The following is a 27,342-nucleotide window of genomic DNA, read 5'->3' on the forward strand; positions in this document are numbered from 1 at the left end:
CTCAGCCTTCAGGGAGGCTGTGGGGGAGGGGTTTCACACTCAAGCGCACTGAGCGTGCTCAGCTCATGACTCCAGCCATCTCTGGTGTGAGGGGGCCAAAGCGTTTGCTTGTTGGGGGGGCAGCCGCGTAAGCCCAGACGGTCAGATCTCCGGAGATCCTCAGACGCTCTCGTCTTACCGTCTGGGCACGGCGCTCGTCGCCATGGCGACAGGCACGCCAGGTACGCGGCGGTCGGGTGGCCGGCGGGCCGTCCCGAGGAAGCGCGACGTGCTTGGCACCGCTTCCTGTTACGCAACCACTTCCCCGCGCCTCGCGCTGCCCACTGCGCCGGGCGGGGTACGGGAAGGGGATTCCACACCGGGGCTGTGAACTGGAGACACTCAACCCCACGGTAGACACCAAAAGTATTTTTACAAACTCGTTTAAAAGTTGGAAGGTCTATTGTTCCGAGCAGCAGCCCCGTGCGAGAGAAACGAAACGGGGTCAGTCCCACAGCGGAACAGTAACGGTCAGCCGAGCACACAGACCCCGCCCTCCCCCGCCGCCCAGCACCTGCAGACACTTCCCACACAGGGCACCTCCCTAAAAGCGCACCTTCACCCGGGACCCCCGCTGCGGCTGCCTTTGATCACACGCCCCCCATTAGCATCACAGAGCGCGCAGGCCCTAAAAATAACCAGCCCTCGCTGCATATGGATGGGGCCGGGCTGGCACACACACACAAAGATATAAATACGCAGACGGAGCAGGAAGTGAGGCCGAGCCTTTGAAGTGCGCTTTGGTCACGCAAAACCACGGTGTGTGGTGTGGGTGGGGGGGGGGGGGGAGGCAGCTGAATTTACAAGCCTGTGATCATATGCCCCCCCCCACGCTGTCCCACTTAAACAGCCCACCCTCTCCGGTTCCCAACCTGTTTTGTTGTTATAAGCGCGCCATTTCCGTATGGAAAACAAAAGCTAACGGACCCCGGGGTGGGGGGGCAAGGCTGCCTGCTCACGGTCTCTGGCAGAACAGTGATGTAACCCCCAGGCCTCTGTGATGTGTCCCCATGGTTACTGAACTTGGAGTGGCAGCTGGGTAGTTTCCATGGTAACAGAACTGGGGCACTTCCTCCGCCTCACAGGTGTGGAGACTGTGCTGGGTGCATGAGTGCTCACACACGCTAAAACAAACAACCAAACACACACACACACACACACATCCACCGAACAACACACACACACCCACACACAAAGGTGAAGCTTACATGTGTCAAATCCATCAGGCATACGCCAAACTGTCAAAATGGATCAGGGTCTCGCAGGCTGAGGGTACGCTTACAAGAAGACCAGGGTGATCCACTCAGAACACACCTACTACCCATTACACACATCCACTATCCACTCAGAACACACCTACTACCCATTACACACATCCACTATCCACTCAGAACACACCTACTACCCATTACACACATCCACTATCCACTCAGAACACATCCATAATCCACTCAGAACACATCCATAATCCACTCAGAACACATCCACACATCCACTATCCACTAAGAACACATCCATTATCCACTCAGAACACATCAACACATCCACTATCCACTCAGAACACATCCATAATCCACTCAGAACACATCCATAATCCACTCAGAACACATCCACACATCCACTATCCACTCAGAACACATCCACACATCCACTCAGAACACATCCACACATCCACTATCCACTCAGAACACACCTACTACCCATTACACACATCCACTATCCACTCAGAACACATCCATAATCCACTCAGAACACATCCATAATCCACTCAGAACACATCCACACATCCACTATCCACTCAGAACACATCCATAATCCACTCAGAACACATCCACACATCCACTATCCACTCAGAACACACCTACTACCCATTACACACATCCACTATCCACTCAGAACACATCCATAATCCACTCAGAACACATCCATAATCCACTCAGAACACATCCACACATCCACTATCCACTCAGAACACATCCACACATCCACTATCCACTCAGAACACACCTACTACCCATTACACACATCCACTATCCACTCAGAACACATCCATAATCCACTCAGAACACATCCATAATCCACTCAGAACACATCCACACATCCACTATCCACTCAGAACACATCCACACATCCACTCAGAACACATCCACACATCCACTATCCACTCAGAACACACCTACTACCCATTACACACATCCACTATCCACTCAGAACACATCCATAATCCACTCAGAACACATCCACACATCCACTATCCACTCAGAACACATCCATAATCCACTCAGAACACATCCACACATCCACTATCCACTCAGAACACACCTACTACCCATTAAGCACACATCCACTATACACGAAGAACACATCCATAATCCACTCAGAACACATCCATAATCCACTCAGAACACATCCACACATCCATAATCCACTCAGAACACATCCACTATCCACTCAGAACACATCCACACATCCACTATCCACTACGAACACATCCATTATCCACTCAGAACACATCCACACATCCACTATCCACTCAACAAATCCACACATCCACTATCCACTCAGAACACATCCACACATCCACTAAGAACACATCCATTATCCACTCAGAACACAAGCTGAGGCACAGCCAGTTCTGCTTCTCATAAGTAGTTCAGGTACTACTATTCTTAAAGAGTAATTGCACTCATAGTTTCAGCCTGGCTCCGCCTACTACAAAATTCTGAAAAATGCGTCCTGGCTGGGTGGAGTAGGTATTTCACTTGCATGACGTATTCTATAAGCATATTATTAGTACAGCGTAGGCTCATGAAACTCAGTTCAAACTGTCAAACAGGGCGTTGCAGATCAAATATGAACCGAGATTCAGCAATTACATGGTCCATTAGTGGACTGTTTAGGTGGAATATGACAGAGTTTATGAACATGCCGCCATGTTTCTCCAGTTTGAAAAGCATTGGGCCAAAACCAAACTGGCCAATCAGGTGCCACCAGCATTCCATTGTATTAAAAAGCAACAATTTTCCAACTGGATGTCTTGACTGACATCTACATGACGTGAAGAGATACTCTGATATCACGATTGGGGTGGGGCCAGAGTGGAAGGCAGAAAGCATTTTACGAATGTCAGAGGGCAGCACCAAGATGTTTTCTACCAATTTTTTTCCAGATAAAAACATATTATTTCAGAAATGTTGAAATAACGGCATGGATTAAAATGTTTCACTCAAAAGGAGGCATACAAACACGTTTACAGCACAAAAAAGGGACCTAGGGTGCAATTACCCTTTACGACACTAATACAATTTTTATGGTCACTCAATGTTCATTTTCACCAGTCTTCAGAACAAAATTCTTCTTATGTATGACTCCACCTATGACAGTAACATCTTCCATTGAACATTTGTAGATGACTGCAGTGCTCTAGTGTTCGAAATTTTCCAGCATCTAAATATTCAAATAACATAATTTTAGGGTTCTTTAAGTGCAAATTCAGAGATTCTTACCCCTGCCAAAACACCCACTTTCAATCTCTCTGACTCACCCACTCTCTCTCACCCACTCACTCTCTCACACCCTTCCTCTTTCTCACACTCTTCCTCTCTCTCACCCTCTCTCTTATTCTCCCTCACAGCTCCCGTCTCTGCATGCTTCATGTCTGCATTAACTTAATAACCACAAATAAATACAAAGCAGGAGGGCATCCTCACATCTCATCCTAAGGCCTGGACCTTAACCTCAAAGTACTGGGGAACCCCTCCAGTGAGCTTCCAGGACCCTAACCTCACAGTACTGGGGAGCCGCTCCAGTGAGCTTCCTGGACCCTCACCAGACAGTACTGGGGAGCCGCTCCAGTGAGCTTCCTGGACCCTAACCTCACAGCTCTAGGGAGCTGCTCCAGTCAGCTTCCAGGACCCTAACCTCACAGTACTGGGGACCCCTCCAGTGAGCTTCCAGGACCCTAACCTCAAAGTACTGGGGAACCCCTCCAGTGAGCTTCCAGGACCCTAACCTCACAGTACTGGGGAACCCCTCCAGTGAGCTTCCAGGACCCTAACCTCACAGTACTGGGGAACCCCCTGGTGACCCCTCTTCTCAGGTGCTCATACCCCCACCTCTCCTCCACGTCTCTGTCCTCTCCAGCACACAAGCTGACACATTCACCACAGAGACGGCGAGCAACACCCGCTCAACAGCTCCCTTACAAATTAAACCGAGTTGCTAATTAACCAAAAAAGCAAACTTATTAACTGAAGTCGTTGAAGTGCTCATTCAGCTCGATGGAGACTTTTAGATGGAGTGCATTCATCGGGTCCATCCAAGCTCAAAGGTTTTTTTAAGGACATCAAATGGAAAGAAGCTTATGCATATTCATCATGACTAGACCAGAGCGGTCAGTGCTTGCTTACATTAAGCACGCTTAGCATGTGCCTGAGTTTGCGATTTATAATTCAGTCACTTCCCAAATGCTACTTAGAGAAGTGCAGATCACTGTGTACCACTTATGGCACCAAAGAAACCACAACTGCCTGAGTAGTTGGTTATCCCCCTTTAAATATATATTAATCACAAATGATAACCACTTTCAAGGAAACCAATTCGTTTTCACTGAAGTAATTGCTAGGGTCATCTTGCCATCATTTCAGAAACCTTTTCAGTATGTTATCATACTGAAAACTTGAGAATTCAAATTTGTTTTTATTAAACCCAGGGGACATTTATTATTATTAATACTTGCCTTTTCACTTGAATAAGAGAGAGACTAAATCCAGCTGATATAACCCTGTTTTCCCATTGAATATAACAGAGTAAATAACCAACTTTCGTTAGCAGAAACACCTTGGTCTCCCACTCTCATGGACCAAAGGTTTCTCACCGTTGACGTAACTCAGAAAAAAAAAAAAAGTTTTTTTACTGAGCTGGACTCTGGACCTAACACAGAGGAAGGACCAAGGTCAAGGGGACAACTGTGTCACTCTGGGAGTGAGGTCACAGCTCCTGGGGTCAGGGGTCGAGTGAGGTTATAACCAGCAATGCGAGGGAAAGGAAAATGAAACAAAAGGTGAAGCAGGCAGAAGAGACGGAGGAAATTAAACAAGTTGTGTGAGGAGGGGCACCATCAGGACCCCCGTCCATTAAAACATGCTGGTCTCAGAACCCCCCCCCCGCATAAGGCCAGACACGTTCAATAATGTTTTATGTTCACCGTGAACGTTTGTTAACGTTAGATAACAGCATGAAAAGGTCGTGCGGTGAACAAAAATGGGTGACCAAGAGTGAGTAAGATGACAAACATTGGCCATTTTAATGAATGTAGACCTAATATTTGTTCATAACTTTCCATTCTAGTTTTCACATCCACCTTAACTAAATCAGCATCATCTACAAAAAAAGAACCAGCTTTAAATCTTTCAACAGTAAAACTGCTACAAGGAAAGAGCATGGGGAAGGAGCTCCTGTTGGACACGCGTCTGGTGCTTCTGCCGCATGTCCGTCTGTCCCACCTGACAGACAAACGCACGTGATGTCAGAGCCGCCGCAGCAGCTGTGGAGACGAGCTCGCTGCACAAGGAGGGCGGGCCGGGGGGTGGGGGGCAACACTGTGACCCTGTGTTAAAGGGACAGGCTACACTCGGGGGCGGGGCGAGGGGGCGGTCCTGGGCGCATAAGGGGGCGGGGACACACTATGGAATGACCGCAGACCGGATTTTGGAGACCGGGGCATGGGGGAGGTTAGGGCTTGTCCCATGGGCTATACGGGTGGGGGGTGGGGGGGTCACACCCACACCCGCCCTGAACGTACAGAACGAAATGTACAGGGCCCTGTCCTTCAGAGAGCGGCCGGCTAGGCGCATTTATGACTTATACCCGCCGCTTTTATCCGCTGTGCCAGAGAAAGAGCGCGTAATTCTAAAAATAAAGTAAACACCGCACCGTCGCTAAGCTACATGAAGTGCTCCTCTCTAAACACGACTTTACTTCATTCAGCGGGACTGTCCCGGGCCAGGGACCGGGAGCACGTGCGCCCGCCGTCCCGCATCCAGACACGCGGCCCATACAAGGACTCCTTTTTAGGGATCCCTCATGGTGCCCTCCCTCACGGTGCCCTCCATGCTGCCCTGCCCTGTGTGTGTGTGTGTGTGTGGGAGTATGTATGTTGCTTAATACACGTATATGAGTGTGTAATTATGCATGTGTGTTTGTTACTGTGCATGTTTGCAAGTGTGTATATTAGTACATGTATATAAATGAGAAGGTGTGCATGTGTGTTTACATGTACATGTATGTGAACGTGGTAGTGTGTCTGTGTGCAAGTGTATGTGCGAGTGTGTGTGCGTGTGTAAGAGCCTGTGTATTATGGCTGACCTACTAAAAAGGCGTTCTGTTGATGCAACAGATTTAAAGCATGTGGGACAGCTTAGCATTGTCATATTATCTGCTGATAATATCTCTCTGATCCATATCTCTTACTAGAGCATTTCACCGACTGCCTAATCCACAGTCTGCACCATTCCGCACACACACACACACACACACACACACACACACACACAAGCGCGCGCACACACACACAAGCGCGCACACACACACACACACACAAGTGCACACACACACGCACTATACTACAGGGAAGCAGCTCTCTCTATAAATACAGAAGTACCTTTTTGCGTGACACGTATCACAGAGACTCCGGGCGGCAGCTCTGTATGAGTGAGCCCCTCCCTCAGTCTGCACCCCGACAACAGCTGATCTGCCCGTGCGGTTAGGGGTATCATGGCCCAGAGCTCCACGCCTCCGACGCGCCCCTCTCCCCCCCCTCCCCTGTCCCCCCTCCCTGTGTGCCACCCCGCCCTGGCCCATGGCTGCAGGCGGGGCAGTAGTGGGGTCACCACTTCTCCAGGGGTACTCCTTTCACAGTGGAGAGACCCAGAGGACCTGCTTTAGATCTGCTGTGCCGGGCTGGAAAGGGCAGGAACCCCACAGCACACATAAAGGAGAGAGAGAGAGAGAGAGAGAGAGAGAGAGAGCGAGGGACATGCACTGACCATCTGAGCATCAGAACCTACACACTGCACCACCTCATGCCATACTGCATACGAGAGCTGGACCAAACAGACAGAAACATGGGCAGACAGTCTCTCCCTCTCTCTGCGTCCCTGTGTCCCTCTCTCTCTATTTCACACACACACAGGTAGCTCCTCTATAAGGCGTAGCACACTTTGGGGACACTCTCCGCTTGTGTCTCAGGGTGGTGTGAGAGGCCCTGTCGTGTCTCGCACTCTCGCGCGAGAGTGATCTCCGAGAGGGGCGTGGCCAACGGAACACGGCACGCACGCACGCACGCACACCCCTGCTGGTGTGCACCATAAACGAGAGACGGCAGCCGCCTTTTTGATCAGAGGAATGCATGACGAGGAGCCGTGAGGATGTGCTACTGAGAGACACCGGTGTGTGATGTCATCAGCATAATCCACATGCGTGTGTACACACACGCGCGCGCACGCGCACGCGCACACGCACACGCACACGCACACGCACACGCACACGCACACGCACACGCACACGCACACGCACACGCACACACACACACACACACACACACAGATTGGAGGCCACAGTGTTCCCAGTCTGGAGGAGCACTGGAGGCAGGTCCGGCCTCTCTCTCCCCCAGACTGAAATCTGGAAGCTCTTCAGCTGGCATCCATTGCAGCATTCAGATGGAATGTTATTCCACAGCAAAAAAAAAAAAGGAAAAATCAGCACTTGGCCTTAGAAGGCCAGGCCTGCGACCCCCCCGGCCTGCTCTAATGCACCCCCCCCCACGCCCGCCATGAGCCAGCCGCTCTTTAAGCAGGAGGGGACGGCGAGAGAAGGGCAGGACCTGGGCCTGTGGAGGTGAGAGCAGGGCTTTCTGGGCCTGTGGAGGTCAGAGCAGGGCTCTCTGGGCCTGTGGAGATCAGAGCAGGGCTTTCTGGGCCTGTGGAGGTCAGAGCAAGGCTTTCTGGGCCTGTGGAGGTCAGAGCAAGGCTTTCTGGGCCTGTCGAGGTCAGAGCAGGGCTTTCTGGGCCTGTGGAGGTGAGAGCAGGGCTCTCTGGGCCTGTGGAGGTCAGAGCAGGGCTCTCTGGGCCTGTGGAGGTCAGAGCAGGCCTCTCTGGGCCTGTGGAGGTCAGAGCAGGGCTTTCTGGGCCTGTGGAGGTCAGAGCAGGGCTCTCTGGGCCTGTGGAGGTCAGAGCAGGCCTCTCTGGGCCTGTGGAGGTCAGAGCAGGGCTCTCTGGGCCTGTGGAGGTCAGAGCAGGGTTCGATGGACTAGTTGCTTTGGAGGCACCAGAAGTGTATTTTCTTCCTTTAGGCTACAAACCCCCAAGGGCTCACTGCAAAGCCAACAGGTCTTCAGAAACATCTTCTCAAATATAAAATGTAGCTTTGTTGTGCGCAAAAACAATCTAGGCCTACATACAAAAGAGAAACATGAAATAAAACTGCAACATTACCAAATAGCCCCAGAAAGCCAGCTGTCCCTTTAAGCACCACACAGACGCATGTGACAGCCATTACTGGTGACACTCTGGCTATAATTAGCCCAACTGGTTGAAGCGGCCACTGACCAGTGAGACAGGCTCTGGGGGGGGGGGGGTTAGAGCCTGACCCACGCTGACCCTCATCAAGCTGAGCCGAGCCGAGCCAAACCAGACCAAACCGACCACACAGTTTTCTACTGTAGTTCTCAGGCAGAACACCACCACAGAAAACCAACAAAGTAGGTCTGACAGTAGGAAGCAGCAGAACAGTGTATTAAACATGCGCGTGTTTCAAAAAGAAATCATCAAGTGTTTTCATTTTTTGGCTGGACCGCAACAGCGGGGCCAGCCCTACGAACGCGAATGTCTGTGACTGAATGATGAAGTTACACCATTGGTCGGCCGGTCCAGCCATAAGTTTTGACCTAGTCTTCTTTCAACCTGCACCTAGAAAACTGACACCAGAAAAGAACGATTAGCCGGCCTATATCGTGGATGAGTCTGAGTGCATACAGCATACAGCCTCCAGCCTCCAGCGTGATCTGGGATGAATCTGAGTGCATACAGCACACAGCCTCCAGCGTGATCTGGGATGAAGACAACTTGTAGCCAACGGCTTTACACCCATCACACACCGGTACTGCTGAATTAATGTTTTATTCAACAATACAATGTCACCGTTGAGCACCTAGCCATGGACTGACTGTAAAAGAATAGTGTGTGAAACTGGGAGGAGCTATGGGGGGTGGAAAATGGGCATGTGACTTGACGGGTGGGGGGAGGGGTGGATGGGAGTTGCCAATATGGACAGAGGTGGGGGCAGGTCAGTCATAAAGGAGACGAACATGACCCCACCCCCACCCCGGTATGTGAACATAGAACATTTCACAGATCTAACCACCATGGTCTGGTTGACAAACATGTCTCATGTTGTATTTACTGTGCTTACTACTGAAGGGTGGCCTGGCCTCATCAGACTCCTTATAGATGTTATATGGTATTCATCTCTTACCTGTCAAACCCTTGTTTGCCTGCTAGCTAACGGTTATAAAACAAACCATACATGAATTATTAAGGAGGCTCCAGCAGAAATACTTCATTAAATTAACTAAATTCTTCATTTAAGACAAAACTCATGTTTTATTACCGATTTTAATCCCCTTCTGATGTAATGAAGGCACAGAATGTCCGCTCTGACAGCTGGGCTGAGTGGAGCGGGGAGCTGGGAGCTGTAAAAGGGTGAGCGCCGTCCGGACAGCCGCTAGTCAGAGACCGGCCCTTCTGTGTGGCCCTGCTGCAGGTGTTCCCATCACTCCGCCGCCCCCCTCCGCGGGGGGTCTGCTGACCGCTACGCTCAGCCAGCACCAAACCTGGCAACCAGGCCGAAACCGCAACCAGGGTCAAACCTGCACCGCTCAAAAAACGCAAACAGAACCCACAAAGACCAAACGCGAGCGTTATCTGGGGCCCAACGGCACGTTCCGATCACGGCCGGGTGCTTTCGGTCCAGTCCGGGGCGGAGTCGGACCCGTGTTCTATGTGGTGTCTGAAGGCGGGGGAACTTCAGAAAGGGCCTTTAACCTCTCTCAGCAGCGCACGCTAGACGCTCTCGAAAGGCTTCCCCGCACTTGACCGCGAGCGCCGGGCCATCACGGCTCCAAGGTGACACTGATCCAGCGGCTATTCTGGGATGAGTGTTATGGTGACGGGGAGCACACAGAGCCGTTTGCCTGGGCCCTCGCCTGCTTAAAACACCGCATGAGCCAGCCTTCGTGAGCGCTACCGTCCAACCAGAAATCACTGCATTTCCAGCCATTCCTAAAAACCAGCCACCTCAACCGCACGCTCACGCGCTCGCTCGCCCGCACACGCCCGTCACCCCCTCTCCCAGTTATCAGCGACCCTCCTCACACTCATCGCCGAGTTATTCTAAGCCTGCACGTCAACACCCAGCTCGCCAGCACGATCGCGCTCTCTCCGAGGGGGGTCGAGGGGGTGCCAGAGCGGAGAAACCGCAAAACTGGAATATTCAGCCTGTCTTTCTGAGGCATCATGGGAAGGGTTCTCTCCAGCACAGCCGTGACGAGCGAATAACCGGCCGTTTCCAGCGCACTGCCGCCGGTGACCCCCTGCCCACCTACTGTCTGCCTCCTGCACACTTCCAGGGCCCTGCGTCCAACTCCGCACCCCCAGCTCCAGTCAAAATGCCGCCGGAGGACGAAGAGGAAGGAGGAAGAGGAGCCGCAGCCCCCCGGCGGGAGCGTTTCAGCCAGACAGAGAACGTTCCAGATGCCGTCACACTGAGCAGCAGTGCGGCACAGCGATCAGGGCATCGGGACAGGCCTGGGTCAGCGGGACGGGGGCACACTGCACTCCAGGACTGGGACCACAAAACGCCCGGGTCACACAGGCCCAGTCAGCCCGTGAGAAACGACTCGGTCACTGATATCTGAAACGCACGGCCGGCTCGGGACCGAGCGCTGCGCTGCGCTGCGGAATCAACGGCAAGCTGCAGCGTCAGAGAAACAAGGAGCCCATTCACCCCAAAACAACAGGGCGGGATTCGTCAACGCGACACGCGCCCCACACTCCGCCCGGAGCCTCTGAACCGGGAGTGCAACGTGATGCAGGAGCGTTCGCTCGAGAGACCGCTGAGCATCACAAGCACAAGCACGCTCCCGCCAGGACACAACCAAATATATTACATTACATTCATTCAGCAGACACAATGAGTCACCCTGGATGGAAGTAAGACACTATATATGCATTCACATGAGTTTTAAGCAACAGAGCCAGGCTTGGCAACATCACTACAGCGCTAATGCAGGTTAGCTATGCTAACTGAGAACCACATCATCACTACAGCGCTAATGCAGGTTAGCTATGCTAACTGAGAACCACATCATCACTACAGCGCTAATGCAGGTTAGCTATGCTAACTGAGAACCACAACATCACTACAGCACTAATGCAGGTTAGCTATGCTAACTGAGAACCACGACATCACTACAGCACTAATGCAGGTTAGCTATGCTAACTGAGAACCACAACATCACCACAGCAGGTTAGCTATGCTAACTGAGAACCACAACATCACTACAGCACTAATGCAGGTTAGCTATGCTAACTGAGAACCACAACATCACTACAGCAGGTTAGCTATGCTAACTGAGAACCACAACATCACTACAGCACTAATGCAGGTTAGCTATGCTAACTGAGAACCACAACATCACTACAGCACTAATGCAGGTTAGCTATGCTAACTGAGAACTAAAATACAAATCTTGAACACATTCCATAATAGGCCTTTAAATAGAGGCTCAACATATTTGCATGGCTGCTAAACAAATCAGATCCATGTTAAATTGCAATGATAAATGCAAGATTTTAAAGGATTTTGAATCAATTTCACAGGATTCTGCAGTGCTCAAAATACAGTGAATTTGGTTGCAACTGGGGAAAACTACTTTTAGATCTTTACTTTCAAAATGTTGCATCTGCACAGACATGGACTTGAAAATGTTGCTGGCAGTAAATCTCAGTCAGTAATGACTGTTGGTAATGCACTTAATGCAGAGGCTAATGAGCTAGCCAATTTATTATCAACAGCAACACGCCAACAACGCTCAGCATGACACAAATTACCATGTTATCAGGAGACATGGATGCATTATGCTAGCTGTAAGACAAAAATCTAATAATGTGCAAGTAAAAAATCTAAAATCTGTGTCTGTTTAAGACCTCTGGGCAATGTTACACATGAGTTTAAAGGACACCCCAGGGGAATGTTTGACCCCTTTCAGGGCCCCACTTGAGGGACCCCTGGGTGGGGCCTCAGGTGACCTCTGGGAACATGCGAGGAACCCGAAACAAGCCTGTGCCCCACAACCCGCAGTCACGCAAGAGCACGGATCAGAAGGGTGCCAGAGGGGGTAGAGGGGTCCGCGTTTAAGGGCAAAAAAACACTGCACAATGCCATCGACCCAACGGGCAGCTGAAAGCACAGCTCAGCAAGCGAGGAGCGGCTTCCTGTCTGGCTCGGGACGGCAGGCTCATGGGCTGGGAGTCTCTCAAGCCTTTGTGTCAGGGAGACAGGAGGGGGACAGAAGAGACGGGGGGGGAGGGGGTCATTTAATTAATTTCACTTTTAATTATGTGAGAATCTCATCGGTGATTAAGTCTGAGCAGTGAGCGGTAATGGACATGACGCCCCGTCACGCCGCGGGACCGGACGGCCTCCGCGGTTACAGGAAGACGCGCCCCCGCCCGCCTTACCCAACACGCTGCTTCGCTCAGAGAGCACGCCACGCGCGCCGGCAGCGGCAACGCTGACCAGCGGGCCGCCTTACCCAACACGCCGCCGGGCAGGGAGAGCAAAGGGAGGACCGTGTGAGTCCTGGTGCCGATGGTGAGAACACTGAGCCTGTTCTCCCTGGCGATGTGCGTGCGGCGTGGGCGTGTGGTGTGTGGTGTGTGGCGTGTGGTGTGTGACGTGCACTGTGCAGCACAAGGCCCGTCCGCCAAGTCAGCAGCTTCCGGAGATCGGCGGTGCTGAGAGCCGGAGGGACGGACCCTGATAAGCAGAGTCCTGGTCCTGTTCAGCGCCTCTGACACTCATCAAGCCCTCCTCCTCTTATCCACCCTTCTCCTTCCCTTCCTCTCTTCCTCTCGCATTCAGAAGACACATCCTGACATTCTGCAGCATGAGGACACTACACACACACGTGGAGGCAAGGAGGGGGCAGGGGGGAATATAACAACATTTCAAAGTCTTCTTCGGATCCATTTAATCGCTGTCAGGGGCCTATTCTCAAGTCTTCATAGGAAAGAGGAGGTCAAAGGTCAGCTCTGGCCAGACACGCCCAAAGTGCACCTCTGTGTGAATCCAATTGGCTCACAAATGTTTCAGACTCTCAGCAGTTTTGACATGCAACTAAAATGAAAATACCCAGCTTCACAATCCCCTTCACAATCCTTTCACCAGAGTTCAGAAACTTCAATCCACCTTAAATAAGCTTTAGCTTATTGAGCTTCAGCAAATAACAATAAGCCTCTTCATTTAAGGGCATTTCTTTAATCCAGTCAGAACAGATATGTGGGCTAGGTCATCTTTGGGAACAGGAGTGTCCCTGTATGTGATGCATTCTTATGGAGGCCCATTTCTTTATGGCTGCAAATGACCTCAGTTCAAAGGAGAGCAAGGCCCTGCATGGGAGCAAAGATGTCTACGCTCCACAGTGGGGGGGGGGGGGGGGGGGTGGAATCAGATGTAACCCATCTATTCTAAAATCTGCTCTCCACCACAGAAGGTGGCGCTGTGCCACTTTATGGTGGTTTAAGATGGACTGTTTGAATCCATCAAAAGACAGGACACTGCCTTTGTGTGACCAATGCTAAAAGCATCCATCACAGGAAGTACCCGCTAGACCACGTCCAGACCTGACAGCCAGGGGGCAGAACCTCTGACCCCCTTTCCTGTTCGTTTGCACCAGGTACGTGGCAGGGGGTAGCCTCCCTTGCGTCAGCACCTCCTCCAACTGCCACTTCCCCCCTTCTGCACCCTACACCACCGCATGACTCCAGGTCTCCAGCGGCCACTGAGGAAGGCCCTCCAGCAGACCTCAGCACATGGGAGAGCTCAAACCATGAGCAGGGCTGTGTCTCCAATGATGTCACTGTGCTGGAGAGGAAGTGCTAAAAAAAAAACCATTGAGGACGGCAGGTCACTGGGACAGAACTTCGGATATGAAACTTGCAATAATTCAGAAAACCAGGGCTGGATTCCACTTGAGTTCTTTCGTGCAGTTTGAGATTAGTTGGGCCTAACGCTTATTTAAGCAAATGATAATTTCAACACATCTCTGCACAAGCAGCAAAAAAAAATTCTACATAAAGCTGTCAAAAGTGACAGTTCTTACTAAGCATCATCAAATATTCAGACTAAGCCACCATTTTCCAAGCTGAGTTCATGCCAACATCTAGACATGTTAAAGCAGCTGCACTGTAGCTTGTGTATCACCCCACTGAATGGCAGGTACGGGGCTGTGTTCTGTACTGAAAAACCCAACCCCACACCTTTGCTCTGCAAAACCACTTCACAAACTGAACACGCCCCAGGCTCCCGGTTCTAAGTGCCGGCTGAGGCGAATTTCACCGGGTCGCCTGGCACTGCCGCTTCAGATCCTGCGGGTGACGGCCTCTTTGCAGATGAAAGTGCGCTGAGGGTAGCGGGGCCGGATAAACGCCCGATGAACTCACTGATACGGCCATGCTCTCCGTTTGGTCCCCGACACCCTGCTGTTGATGCAGGCAGGCAGGACAGCAGGAGACAGGCAGATATGGCTGCATGGAAATTGCTAAGGAGAAACGGCCACAGACATTCTCCTAACGAGGCTACACCAGAGTGGCAGTTTGGTTTAATTAGAATGACAGAAATAGAAAGCATTGTCATTCAAACTGTAGGACCTCATAAAGTGCGACACAGCCTCTATAAGCACTGCATACGCAAGAACAGTATGTCCACAAAATTTCATAATGCTTGAGACTGGTGTTCATGCCTGATCATTACAGACCTGACTGTTGAGAAAGCTTATAAATAAGTATGTGGATGCCCTGTTACTGCTGCATTGGATGGTTATCAATCGGCACAAGTTCATTCAACAGTCTTAATTCTGAAAGAAAGCTCCAGTCTACTAAAGAGACAGGATGCCATCAGTGACATGATTCATGGCAATTCTCCTTCCAGTGTCATAATTTCCTTTGGAACAAAAATAACTTTTGAAGAAAAACAATCTGAGGTTTCTCCTGTCGTGCTAAGATTACTCATGGCTGTTAACTCAGAGGGGTAGCCAGAAGTTATGAATACACAACTGAATCATGTTATTTGAAGTCTGCAAAATTAGAAACTTTCTAACTTATGTTCTGGGTCACCTTGAACCCAGACTACTTGCTTATTCACTTAGCAGGTAACGATGCTCGTGTAATAAATGGCCTATATTCAAAGTTCAACGCATCAGGTCACCTAGTTAGGGTTTCATTGGCACTGTTATCATGACACTGTCTTAGAAACAAAGCTAGCTATGAATTATGAAATAGATCACTATGAGACCCACATCTAGACTAGTCTACTACGATGAACCAACCCGGGGTTCAGGATATGGCTTATACCTTGTAATCTTAAATATAGAAAGCGGGGGAGGGGGCCGCTTGCAGACTCCTTGGAAAGGCAGGGATTCGGCCAACGTGTCCTGCTTCACAGTTTGTGACTCGTTTAAACATCATGACATTCTTTAACACACAGTAGCCCTCGCCAACGAAATATTAATAATATAATCTGACTGGTTAGTGTACAGTCCGAACAATGCGTGCCAACCACAGCCACGGGCGAATTAGTCAACGCCGTCTTAACCAGACATCTCGCTCAATTTATGCATTCCAAATGAACCCTATTATCAGCTACGGAGTTAGCAATCGTGGTGATACATTACTACAGCCGAAATGTGCGTTTTAAAGGGTACATAGCTATAAAAATAGCTACAAACAATAGAATATTACGTAACAAACACAGCTAGCTAACGCAGCTTGCTAGATCGCTAATCACGCCCGATCTGATAGCAATAGGTTTCTCTCTAACACACGCGAGTGTGTCGATAGCATTCACTGCTTAAAACATCCATAAAGCAATGTCAGAAAAATGGATACAAACGATTTCTTGCCAAAAACAAGATCCGTCTACTCTTTCTAATCTTATCTGGTCAGTGTAGCTAGCTAATATTAGCTGGCAAGTAATTGACTGTAGCTTGCCACACTAAAATAAACACGACGCCTGCTTGTTGTAGCTTGTGCTAGGTCGCTATTGCTAAGCTAGCTGAAGTTTCATGTTGTTATTATGCCGGCTGGCTACCTAGTAACCGCAGTAAATTCCAGACGCAGGGTGTGCATATTTTGCGTTGCTATTGTCAAATCATTTCAGAAATAACAACAGCGAAACATCATTCACGAATACATCATCAGTTAGATAATTAGCTAGCCAAGTTAGCTGGCTGGCTAACTATACAAGCTAGCTTGCTCGACAAAACACATCATGTCCAAGCAAAAATTAGCAAGCAGCTAGCCATCGTTACTCACGTTTTCAGGAGTAAAATGAATGCTTCTCCAGGCGCCACTCCAGACTGACAAGATAGCTAGTTTTCTCAGGGTAGATAATGAATTTTGTGTTTTTATTTTGAGAATAATATTCGGTTTGATAAAATGCAATCAGAGCTGGATTTCACACGATTGATTCCCTTTTAAAGAATTCTCTGCTCTGATTGTGGGAATTTTTATACATGTTTGACAGCCAAGCGGCTGCCCGCTAGAATGAAATTATTACGAAAGGCGAGATGCTTTGGTATCAAAATAAAACAAATAAAGTTGAATTAGCTAGCAAGGTGAATGTTTGGAGCAGATGACGTTCTTTCCACCATTGAAGCGCTACAGTTTCTCCCTCACCTCAATGTCCAGATCAGGGGGAGTGGTTGCTCATTCTGTTCCTTCTAACCATTGGTCATAAACTCCTAAACAGGCTAATATTGATTGGATGGTACAGTTGACGGTCAAAATATACCGTGGACCTTGGTTTGCGTTAATGGTATTGGGCAAAAATATCATAAACGCTTTATGATTGGTCGAAGCGTTGTCAAACAACTGTAATATTCTTGGAAGATATACTTGTCAGTTTAATCTTCAATGACGTATGTAGTACGCCTATATTCTTCCAAATGATTGGTGTAGCTAAGCGAATAATACCTGAGAATGTGCCAATTAATTTATCCCCAAAAACGATCTAGCATGAGATCGTCCTAACATCTCAGGCCAACCAATACTTGAAAAATATTAAACTGATCCAGAATTAGTAATGTGTGCAGAATCGCCTGGCACAATGCGATAAGGTCATTGTATATTATTTTTCTCTTGTCAGCTAGCGGCTTGAGTCAATCGAAACTACAAAACTTTACATGCCATTAACTGCAGAGAAAAGTCCTTCATAAAGTACGGTGGTAGCCTACTAAAACCGGCGACACTGCGGCTCAAATCAATAAACATTTATTACTGAGCAACATTATGAGTTCAGCCAAGATGTCGAATGTCGGCATACAACTGATAACCCAAATCCTTCTATATGGATTGCACCAAATTAAGGGAAATTAGCGAGCATTCAGAAATGTTCCTTAAAAAGCAATGACAATGCTGGCATTGCAGTATTGCGACCAAAAACCAATGTACAGGTTGCAGTGCTTAGCAGCATGCTATCAACGCGAATTACCCGGATGTGGATTTCTGTGAAATCACCGTCAACCAATCAACACGAAGCATTACGTCATCGCCTAAAACAAAACAAGTTTGTTCGGGACTGTCCAGATTCTGATGTACCACCACCAGACGCAGGGAAAGATGTCCAAATGAAACAGATCATTATATTTCCCTTCATACATAAAGAAAAATACTCACAATGTTGTTATAACAAGAAGTACACCCCGGTGATAAGATCGATATCACACTATCACCACACAAGAATCAAATAAAATAGAAAAATATGCACCCATGCAGCTTTACAAATGTTTATTTACAATTCTTAATGAATCATTTTGCATTTCATTCTACAGTATTGTCCATCATAGTTTTGCTGCCCCCAGTGACCTTCTCTAAGCAAAGAATGTTATTAATACTGATTCACAAAAGCATTCAACAGCAGATGCTAAACAATAAAAATCATTTATAGTGTGATTCAACCTCTTCACGGTTACTTGACTTCTCTTTTTAGAACCCAGCAGGTAAAGTAAGGTCCATTTTTTTACATCTGTGTGGCCAGCTGTAGGTTCTGTGTTTCCACAGCGATATTTCAAGGGATGGCTCATAGAGCCAGAAAAACAGAGGCTTAGTCATCTTCTGCAAATTGGTGTGGGAGAAAGTGGCATTACTTCCATTAGAAGAAATGAAGGAAGTCAAATTTATCGATACACCTTCTGCAAAAAAACATGACTGCATGAACAAGTAGGCAAACAAGTTCCATGCTTCTACAATCTCAATAAGCTCCTGTCCAATCAGTAGCTAGCCGTATTGCAAATGGATGAATGTGGGTTAATAAACTGGTTCTTATGACATGAATGTGTTCAGCTGAATGTGTTCAGCATGTGTTTCATGAAATTAAGCGTTCACACATTTACACGAAAAACAAATCTAAAGAGAACAGCCCAAAACATGCTGCTTTACAGAAAGATTCCAAGAGAAGAACCGTCCATTTGAAGACTGCAGCTTTTACTGAATCTTGCAGAAACGTGCACCGAGTAAAGTCAAGAGGAAAAGGTGCTGCTGCATGTCTTGAAAGCATCACTGGACAGATCTCATGTATTTTATCACCCTTGTACGCAAAAAACACAGACACTCCAAACCCGCGGCTGGATTACCCTGGAGCTGAATGGGCCAGCTCCGTAGGCCAGTGTTTAGCGACTGCCTCTGAACAGCCATCGCTATGGAGACAGCAGTGCAAGTGCCTTTCATTGCCATGGAAACCATAGAGTATGTTCTGGGCACCAGCATCTTTATGTTTCACAAGCCCCTAACTTTCCAGTGGCCTTGCCTCGGCTTTGGAACTCTGAGCGGCTGTTTTGTTCAGAGGGTCCTTTACATAAAATAACAGACAATTGTCCATTTGATAATTTGGGGGGGGGGGGGGGGGGGGCGGAGAGGTGCCTGAAGCTACTAGATTTTTGACTATTGCGCAAGTTTGGGGATAGTAGTGCTAGCTTACACGAGCAAAAGAGGTGAAGACAGTTTGTGCCTTGAACGCATACCATTCTAGGGGAAATAAATTGAAAGAATATATTGATGTCCTGTTTGGCAGGTCTAATTGGTGGTGCTCTAAATAATTCAAGAAGAACCTTTCCAGAGTTTACAGCGTTGAAAATCTCTGGCAGGATGCCACAGATACAGTAGAGTTGAGCATTGTACTCGAGGCAATCAATCAGAGCATTAAACTCAGGTAGAAATCGACTGTGTTCACCGCTCCCGTGTGACACCTGTAGGGAGCACGCACAGCACCGCCGCAGACGCAGGGAGTGTGGGTGACAACCACAGCCCATCTGCATCATGCAACTGAAGGGGCAGAGATAGCAAATCCAATTAGCGATAAAGAGGATGGATGGAAAGTATGAGCTGTCAGCTGGGGGAGATAAAGCTAAACCCTCCATCAGGAGCCCTCACATGAGCCAGGCGACGTGGCAGGAAGACACTGGCCTGTGAATGGCCCTGCTTCTGTCCTGCACTCATATACACACACACACGCACACACACACACACACACACACACGCACACATGCACTCACACACACACACGCACACACATGCACACTCACACGCACATCAACACATGCACACACACACACTCATATACACACATGCATGTGCACACACACACAAGCGCAGAGTGCAGAGCTGGGCGGAGTGTAGAGAGTTGTGCAGAGTTTAAAGAGTGGGGTGGAGTGCAGAGACTGGGGTGGAGTGCAGAGAGTGGGGCGGAGTTTAGAGAGGTGGGAGGAGTGTAGGGAGATGGGCGGAGCGTAGAGAGTGGGGTGGAGTGCAGAGAGTGGGCGGAGTTTAGAGAGGTGGGAGGAGTGTAGAGTGATGGGCGGAGCGTAGAGAGTGGGGTGGAGTGCAGAGAGTGGGGCGGAGTTTAGAGAGGTGGGAGGAGTGTAGAGTGATGGGCGGAGTTTAGAGAGGTGGGAGGAGTGTAGAGTGATGGGCGGAGCGTAGAGAGTGGGGTAGAGTGTAGGGAGTGGGGTAGAGTGTAGAGAGTGAGGCAGGGGAATAGAGGGAGAGAGACCCACGAGTTCTCCCTCATTGTTTCTGAAGTACCCCTTCACTCAGGCTCACCACGCTACAAGCAGAAACTTGACATTTGACGCACACCGCACCCCCAACAAACAAGAGGCAGCAGATTCCTGATCGCAACCCGTGTTGCTGGGCTTGTTGTGGTGCGGGAGTGGGGGGGGGGGGGGGGGGGGCACAAAGCAGAAAGGGTGCGAAAGAATGGGGAATTACGCCGTGCCAATTTAGTAGAAGGACTGCACCCCAGTTCACTCACATTTTATACTGTGTGCATAGCCACACCTGTGAGCCTATGAGCGAAGCCCTCCCTCACTCCCCACCTCTTTCACCCCCTGATCTGCTGTCATGCTGGGCACTGAAACAAAACCGGCTCTGCTAAGGAAGATACTCACAGCCCCCTGGAAAGCTGAAGGCTTGAGAGCTGCTCATTAAAATTGCTATTATGAGAGTGATGATCATAATCATAATAGCTTTTTTTATTGGCTCTTGTGCAGCTTAATTTCAGATATGATAAAGCAGGACAACAAGGAGTCTGACAAATATGTGTCTGTGTCCAAAAACCTTGAAGTTGTATATCCCTCCTTGCCTTCACCTGATGTATAGAGCAAGGACAGGTTAAAGTAACATGGCAGAAACCCGAATTTTTCAATCAGCAGATACTCCAGATCAATGAAATGATGACTGAAGGAAAGAGGATGCCACTTCAGAATATTTTGGCAGTGCGTCTGTCTCCAACCAATCAAGGAGCACAAGGGCAGAAAAGGTGAGAGGTCACACAGTTGGTCAAGAAACAGCTGAGCAGCTAATTGTCCAATTACTTTTTCTATTCTAAAAATGTGGGGGCTACATATAGAAAGGACCTGTAATTCCTACACGGATTACCTGATATGAATATAAATACGCTGAAATTAAAGCTGACGGTCTGCACTTTAACCTCGTATTCATTGTTTCATTTTAAAATCCAATTTGCTTGAGTACAGAGCCAAAACAACAAAAATTGTTAAATTGTCCAAATGTGTGTGCGTGTGTGTGTATATAATTATGCCATAGCCCTGATTGTACCATATAATCTCTACTTTCCCCAGAATTAAGGAAACCAAAAAGGTGAAAATTCTCTCTGGGATGATCACAGTCAGTTCCACTTCCAGTCAACATGGCTGCAGCATGTGACTGTCTGGGGAGGAGGGGGACGGGTGGTTTGTTATAATAATGTAGTGTCAAAATTATTTATAAACTGAAGTTGTATTTCAAAATATCTTTTTGGAGCAGCAATACAGTATAATTATTGTTGCTGCTTAATCCTGTTTATAATTACAATTTACTCATTGGGTAGATGCTTTCAGCCAAAGTGATTCACAAAACTGCACGATTTCTTGAGCAACTTCTGAACCGCAGACTTTATCAGTTAGTTTTGCAATACAGAAAATGAAAGTCATATCACTGAAGCATTTAGGATTGTGCTTGAATAGAACAGAGAAAAACAGTGTACTGAGGCCTGTAAAAAGCAGTTCCCAGATTTTCTGAGAAACTCTCTCTTTCAGAACAAACAGAGAAAGAGGAACAGAGTGGAAGAAGGAAGACATTTATTTATTCCTCTCTGATTTCTCTTCCTGAATTCATTACTTCAAGAGTTCCTCAATCTTTTCAGTTCAGAGGTACGATACCCTACATTTGACCATTTAAAACAGCAGCTGGTTGAACCCACCAAGCACTGTGAATTTGTGGTATGGAGATTAATAATCATTGTAGATTTGGTCATTTAATTTACAAATGTCTCCTGCTTCCCCGTGACATTTTGTGAGCTGCTTGTGTGGAGCATTGTGGTGTTCTCTGCAGCCTGGACGGAATCCACACCGTGACAATGGCAGCTGTTGCCAGGAGTCCAGCAAACTGTTGCGTAATTGGCCACGGTGTTGCTCAGGGACAGAGGGTTGGTAGCCCCTGCCTCATTGCTCTGTAGTGACTCCTCTGGTCAGTCAGGTACCTACAGTCTGCCTATGCTCCCTGTGCCAGCTGTTCAGCCTGCTGGTCCTGGTGCTGTGGTGTGCAGCTTGCAGCTATTTTAGGGCAGGGGCTCCCAACCTTGGCAAACACCCGTGTATGCTGGTTTTCATTCCAACCAATCTCTCAATGAATTGAGGTTATTGAACACATGGGTTTAAGTTTCATACATTTGTCATACATGCTGGTTTAGCTTGTTTTACTGACTTTTTTCAGGCTCTTTATTTTCCTTTCCCAATCCACCTTCAGACTTCAGAATTATCTTCACCATTAGGTTTAATAACAAAAAAAAGAACCAGACTTGTGCCTGAGAGTTCCACCCCACAGTGCCCCCTGGTGGTCAATATGTCAGTTGGAACCCTCTCTCTGTGCCAAACCCCTGTTGTAATGAAGAAAAATACCTTTCACAGGACAATATCCCCTGCAGGCCTGGTTCTATTTAACCTTTGTTTCTAGGAATGGAAGAGAATCACACCTCAGTGCTTCTATTTTAAAACATTTTCTTTGCCAATTTACCAAAAACAACACAAAATGAACCCTTCTCTCCCATTATTGTGGAAATTGTAAATGGTATAACCTTCATGATCATGATACAATGGCCATGTTCTCAAATGCTTGAAGATCCACTACCCCATTTCACTGTAGTAGGGATGACTTTTCAAAATAAATGTCCTTCTTCCAACACCATCCCACCACTGCTATACATGCCCTAAAACGCTCAATTTTGGTGTCAGCTGACTATAATACCCGGTCTAGTTCAAGATCTGCATTTGACCTACCTGTCATGGGACCCCTCCTCTGTAAAACGACTTCAATCCGAAGACATTTTACAAGGAAAAATCATGAGCACATTAGCAACTGGAGACCACCATCTAGTGGCCATCAGCAGTACTTCACTACTGGATTAGGTTTAAAAAAAATTTTTTTTTACTGTTGACACTTGTGAATGCAGTAGTGCTGTTTCATGGGTAAGTCATGGGACAAACCAATAAACAGAACTCATAGTATGAAATTGTCTCCTACAGCTGTAACCTGTAAAGGTGCAGGATGGAATAACAGGTATATCTGAATTAAAAAAAAAAAATCTGCAGTGTCCTACACAGCCGGAAGCCTGAGCCTCTTATGCTCTGTCCTAATGAGGAACTTCTCTGTGTTTTCTCTAATCTCCTTCTCTTTGTATGGATGATGATCATGTCAGTCTCTCTTTTGCAAAAGACGCAGTGTCCTGGACAGATCTCTGGAGAGCCGGATCTTCTGGCATCACAAGCTGCAGAGGACTGCAGCACAACAGACTGCAGGGTCTCCCAGCTCAGAGCACGCCAGGTAAACAGCCAATTTTGGAACTGCAGTGATTCATCTTTTTCACAACATAACTGGCAGCAAAATTGCCCCAGAAAATGATGTGATGTTAATTTACAGGAAATATTACTAATTGCTGTCAGTTTCACAGTTTGTGTGGATTATATGGTATGATTCATAGACAGGTGTTATGGAGGCACCCAGAGATACAGATTTTTTGTGCCGCTTACATGGTTTGACTAACAAATAACTAAATAACTAATTAGGCAGCTCATTACAAAAAAAAAAAAAAACAAGCTGGAGACACATTTCACTGTCTTTCTATGTCTTTTTTTATCTTTCATTTTTACTGGAATATACAAAACATTTTGAGCGTAAAAGTTAGGCAGTAAGCTCCCAGTCTGCATTCTGCAACTCAAAACAATTTATTTGCCGTTTGTAACCAGTGTTGTGTGGTGGATATCTGACGCTTAGCCACGTGTCTCATTCACATTTTAACTTCTACATTCTACAACAAAATGGAAGCGAGGACTCACCCAGCCATGACACTGCCCTGGAGGCGTGGTGACACGCTTTCATAGAAAGGGCCGGAAAGCAACGGGGTGGGGGTGCGGCAAAACTACAGCGGGGAGGGGATGGGGACAGTGGCAATGTCAAGGTGACCCCAGAAACTCGCGGGTCCCCTCTCTTCTGGGAGTTCAATGAAAGAATTCAGCCAGAAAAAAATCATTTAACGAAGCAAGGCCCCCTTTTCCTGAAGCATATGCAAGGCCGCCTCTCCTCAGGATGACAATTGGTGTCTATTGATTTCCGCGAGGGAAACAAGAAGGGTTTGTTTACCCTTATGCCGAGGCTTCACGGCTCGGGGACTATGGGGCTCTGGACCAACGAGAGTAGGTAAACTAAGATCCACCAGGTTCCCACATCACCAAGATGGCTGCCCAGAACCTTTCAGAAATGGCCACATCGCAGCCCCTCCCGACAGGACAAATTCTGCGGTTTCACCCCCTTCCAGAGAGAAATAGGGGCCAACTGCATGCAGAGTAGAACCTTGTGAGAGATCATTAATTTGGGGTTGTATGGCATCAACCAAATGACTGACTGCAGGGAACTGCAGTGATCCGTTATTTTTATTTTTTGATACAATGAACACACAAAGATAAGCGCTTGGCATCGCTCCATAGGACTCTGCGCTATCAGTCTCTCACTTAACGAAGGAGGGAAGGGGGATGATTCACAGAGATGAGTCCCGCGGGGGCCCAAAGACACACACTGTCTCTAAAACCAGATGATATATTTCCTCGCAGAAGCATGCTCATTTTTTATTGAAATATGAGACCTAAAAATAAAAGAGCATTAAAGCAATTTCCCTTGCGAGGCTGGCTCTCCTGAACTCTTCCTAAGAGTGGGGGTGTGCTGTGGAGTGATGCAGCCAGGAAGTGACTCGCTGCTGAGTGTGTGTGTGTGTGTGCGTGTGTGTGTGTGTGTGTGCGTGTGTGTGTGGCAGAGGGAGCTCGGTAACAAGGCTGGTCTTTAATTAAAAATGGAGGCTTCGCCACTCCAGTGCTCTGACCCACATAGAGCCCTGGTCTCCGTGTCTGCTGCCTGCCCGTGGAAGCCTTGCTTTGGGATCAGCTGCGATGGCACGCTCCCTGATCCTCCTCCACGCTGTCACTGATAGGCAGATCCATTATTGATGCTGTCATTTAAATATGCACCGGGACAAAACACACAGAGCCACCAAGAGTTCCCCTTTGCCGCCGTCGTGGCAACACCGTGACACCATGGTCAGTGCTTCCTGGAGACACATTTAGCCTCTGTCTGGGACATGATCTCCTCTACATTTTTCACACTGATACAAGTACATTATTAAGTACTGAGACGTTCGCTCACCTCATAGAATCTCTCAGTGGCGTACACCATGACACATTATCAAAAGAACAAGTTTTTCAGCTCTCTGTCTCTCACTTTTTGTGTCTCTCTTACACACACACACACACACACGTGCAGGTCTTAGCTGTTGGTTTCTTTCAAGCAGTAAGAGATCATGATTGCTGCTGACACCACGCAGCTGTTTTTTCACATTTGTTCCTGGGAGCGATGCTAGTTTACATGTTTTTGTGTTTGGATTTGGCAAGTGTATGAGCAGGAGCCTGTGTGTGTGCATGTGTGTGTGTGTTGTGTGCGTGTGTGTGTGTGTGTATGTGTGTGTGAGTGAGTGTGTGTGTGTGTGTGCGTGTGTGTGTGTGCATGTGTGTGCATGTGTATGTATGTGCATGTGTGCATGTGTGTGTGCATGTGTGTGTGTATGTATGTATGTGAGCGTGTGTGTGTGTGTGTGTATGTGCGTGTGTGCATGTGAGTGTGTGTGTGTATACGCATGTGTCTGTGTGTGTATACGCGTGTGTCTGTGTGTGAGTGCGCGAGCGCGCCAGCGTGTGTCTGCTGTGCAGGACAGTGGCATTGTGATCTAACAGCAGCTGACAGGCATGTTTCGGGGCACTCTCTGGGGTCCTGGCCCTGGTGCGGCCGCGGCGCTCTGCTCTGCATTACGGCAGAACTCTTCTCCGTCCCGCTGAGCTGCCAATTAACACACACACCGCTAAATCACGCCCGGCCACCGTAATCTGCCTGGGCTCTTTAATATTCATCCAGGGACATGCTCACAGGCTGGGGCGGCAGTCTGATCTGTTTGGCCTTTTACATTTAACATGAGGCTTTACAAAGTGTCCGCGTCATTTTTATTTATTCATCTCTGGGCCTCCCGCGCACCGCCGCTAACCCAGAACGACAGCTGGCCATCCGACGGGGCCGCCTCGCTCCCCTCAGACACGTCCCCCGCCCCCCCTCCTGAAATCCCGGATCTGGATTCATAAACACCGGGTTGGGATCATGAGGATCATGGCGGTCCCCAGACACGGACCGGGGAGTCAGGAGGATACAGAAGAGAGAAGCTGTCCAGAGATGGATGGGGGGCCCATGGCGTGTGGGTCAGCCCCTTGCCTGAGACCACCCCCCCCACGCCCCTGCGGTACCCAAAATTCTGCCTCCTGCCCAAGAGGGATGATAAAGGGAGGAGAAGGAGAAAGAGGAAGAATGTCAGAGAGAAAATGCACAGCCTGGTGTGGAAAACAAAATATGAATAGTGAACCAAAAAAGGAAAAAAGATGAACCTGTGATCCCATAAGCGAGTTTACTGACTTCTTAGAGGTGCTTGTAAAGTCCTTGCATAGTCCTCAAAAATCAGAGCAAATGTATAGCGGAGTGACTCAGGTTTCACCCACTATCAGGTTTTGACATTAGTCTACTTCAGTTAACACTGCAATAATGTTCTACAAAACTAGACCTGACTGATGTGTACATCAGCCGTGAGCTAACATGATATTCAAGCGCCGTATTTGCTTTGGACTTTGAGTGCTTTTATAAACAATAATATGCTTTTCACCTTGAAAAGTCAAAACTCACTTGCACTGGTAAGGCTGCTTCTCCCTCTGTCCTGTAAACAGAATATGCACTCAGACTACTGTTGGCTTGTAGGATCAGCTTCACGCACATTACAGCATGCACATTGCACAAATGACAGATCATTCCTTCTGTCCGGACAATGAATAATTCA

At 48.3% G+C, this 27,342-nt stretch overlaps 1 protein-coding gene across 2 annotated transcripts in view; it reads right to left on the reverse strand.

The window, feature by feature from the left end:
• The window catches only part of ppm1ba (protein phosphatase, Mg2+/Mn2+ dependent, 1Ba), a 39,622-nt gene extending 22,538 nt beyond the window's left edge, over positions 1-17,084 (reverse strand). Inside the window, exon 1 of one of the 2 annotated variants that reach the window (XM_035400233.1) lies at positions 16,689-17,082. The gene's annotated coding sequence lies outside the window, so the exon portion shown is untranslated. Of the gene's footprint in view, positions 1-16,688 lie in introns of both variants that reach the window. The other variant, XM_035400232.1, reaches the window with a different exon arrangement.
• Between the last annotated feature and the right edge of the window lie 10,258 nt (positions 17,085-27,342).

Source organism: Anguilla anguilla, chromosome 18 (assembly GCF_013347855.1).
Source record: "Anguilla anguilla isolate fAngAng1 chromosome 18, fAngAng1.pri, whole genome shotgun sequence".
In the NCBI taxonomy this organism is placed as follows: Eukaryota; Metazoa; Chordata; class Actinopteri; order Anguilliformes; family Anguillidae; genus Anguilla; species Anguilla anguilla.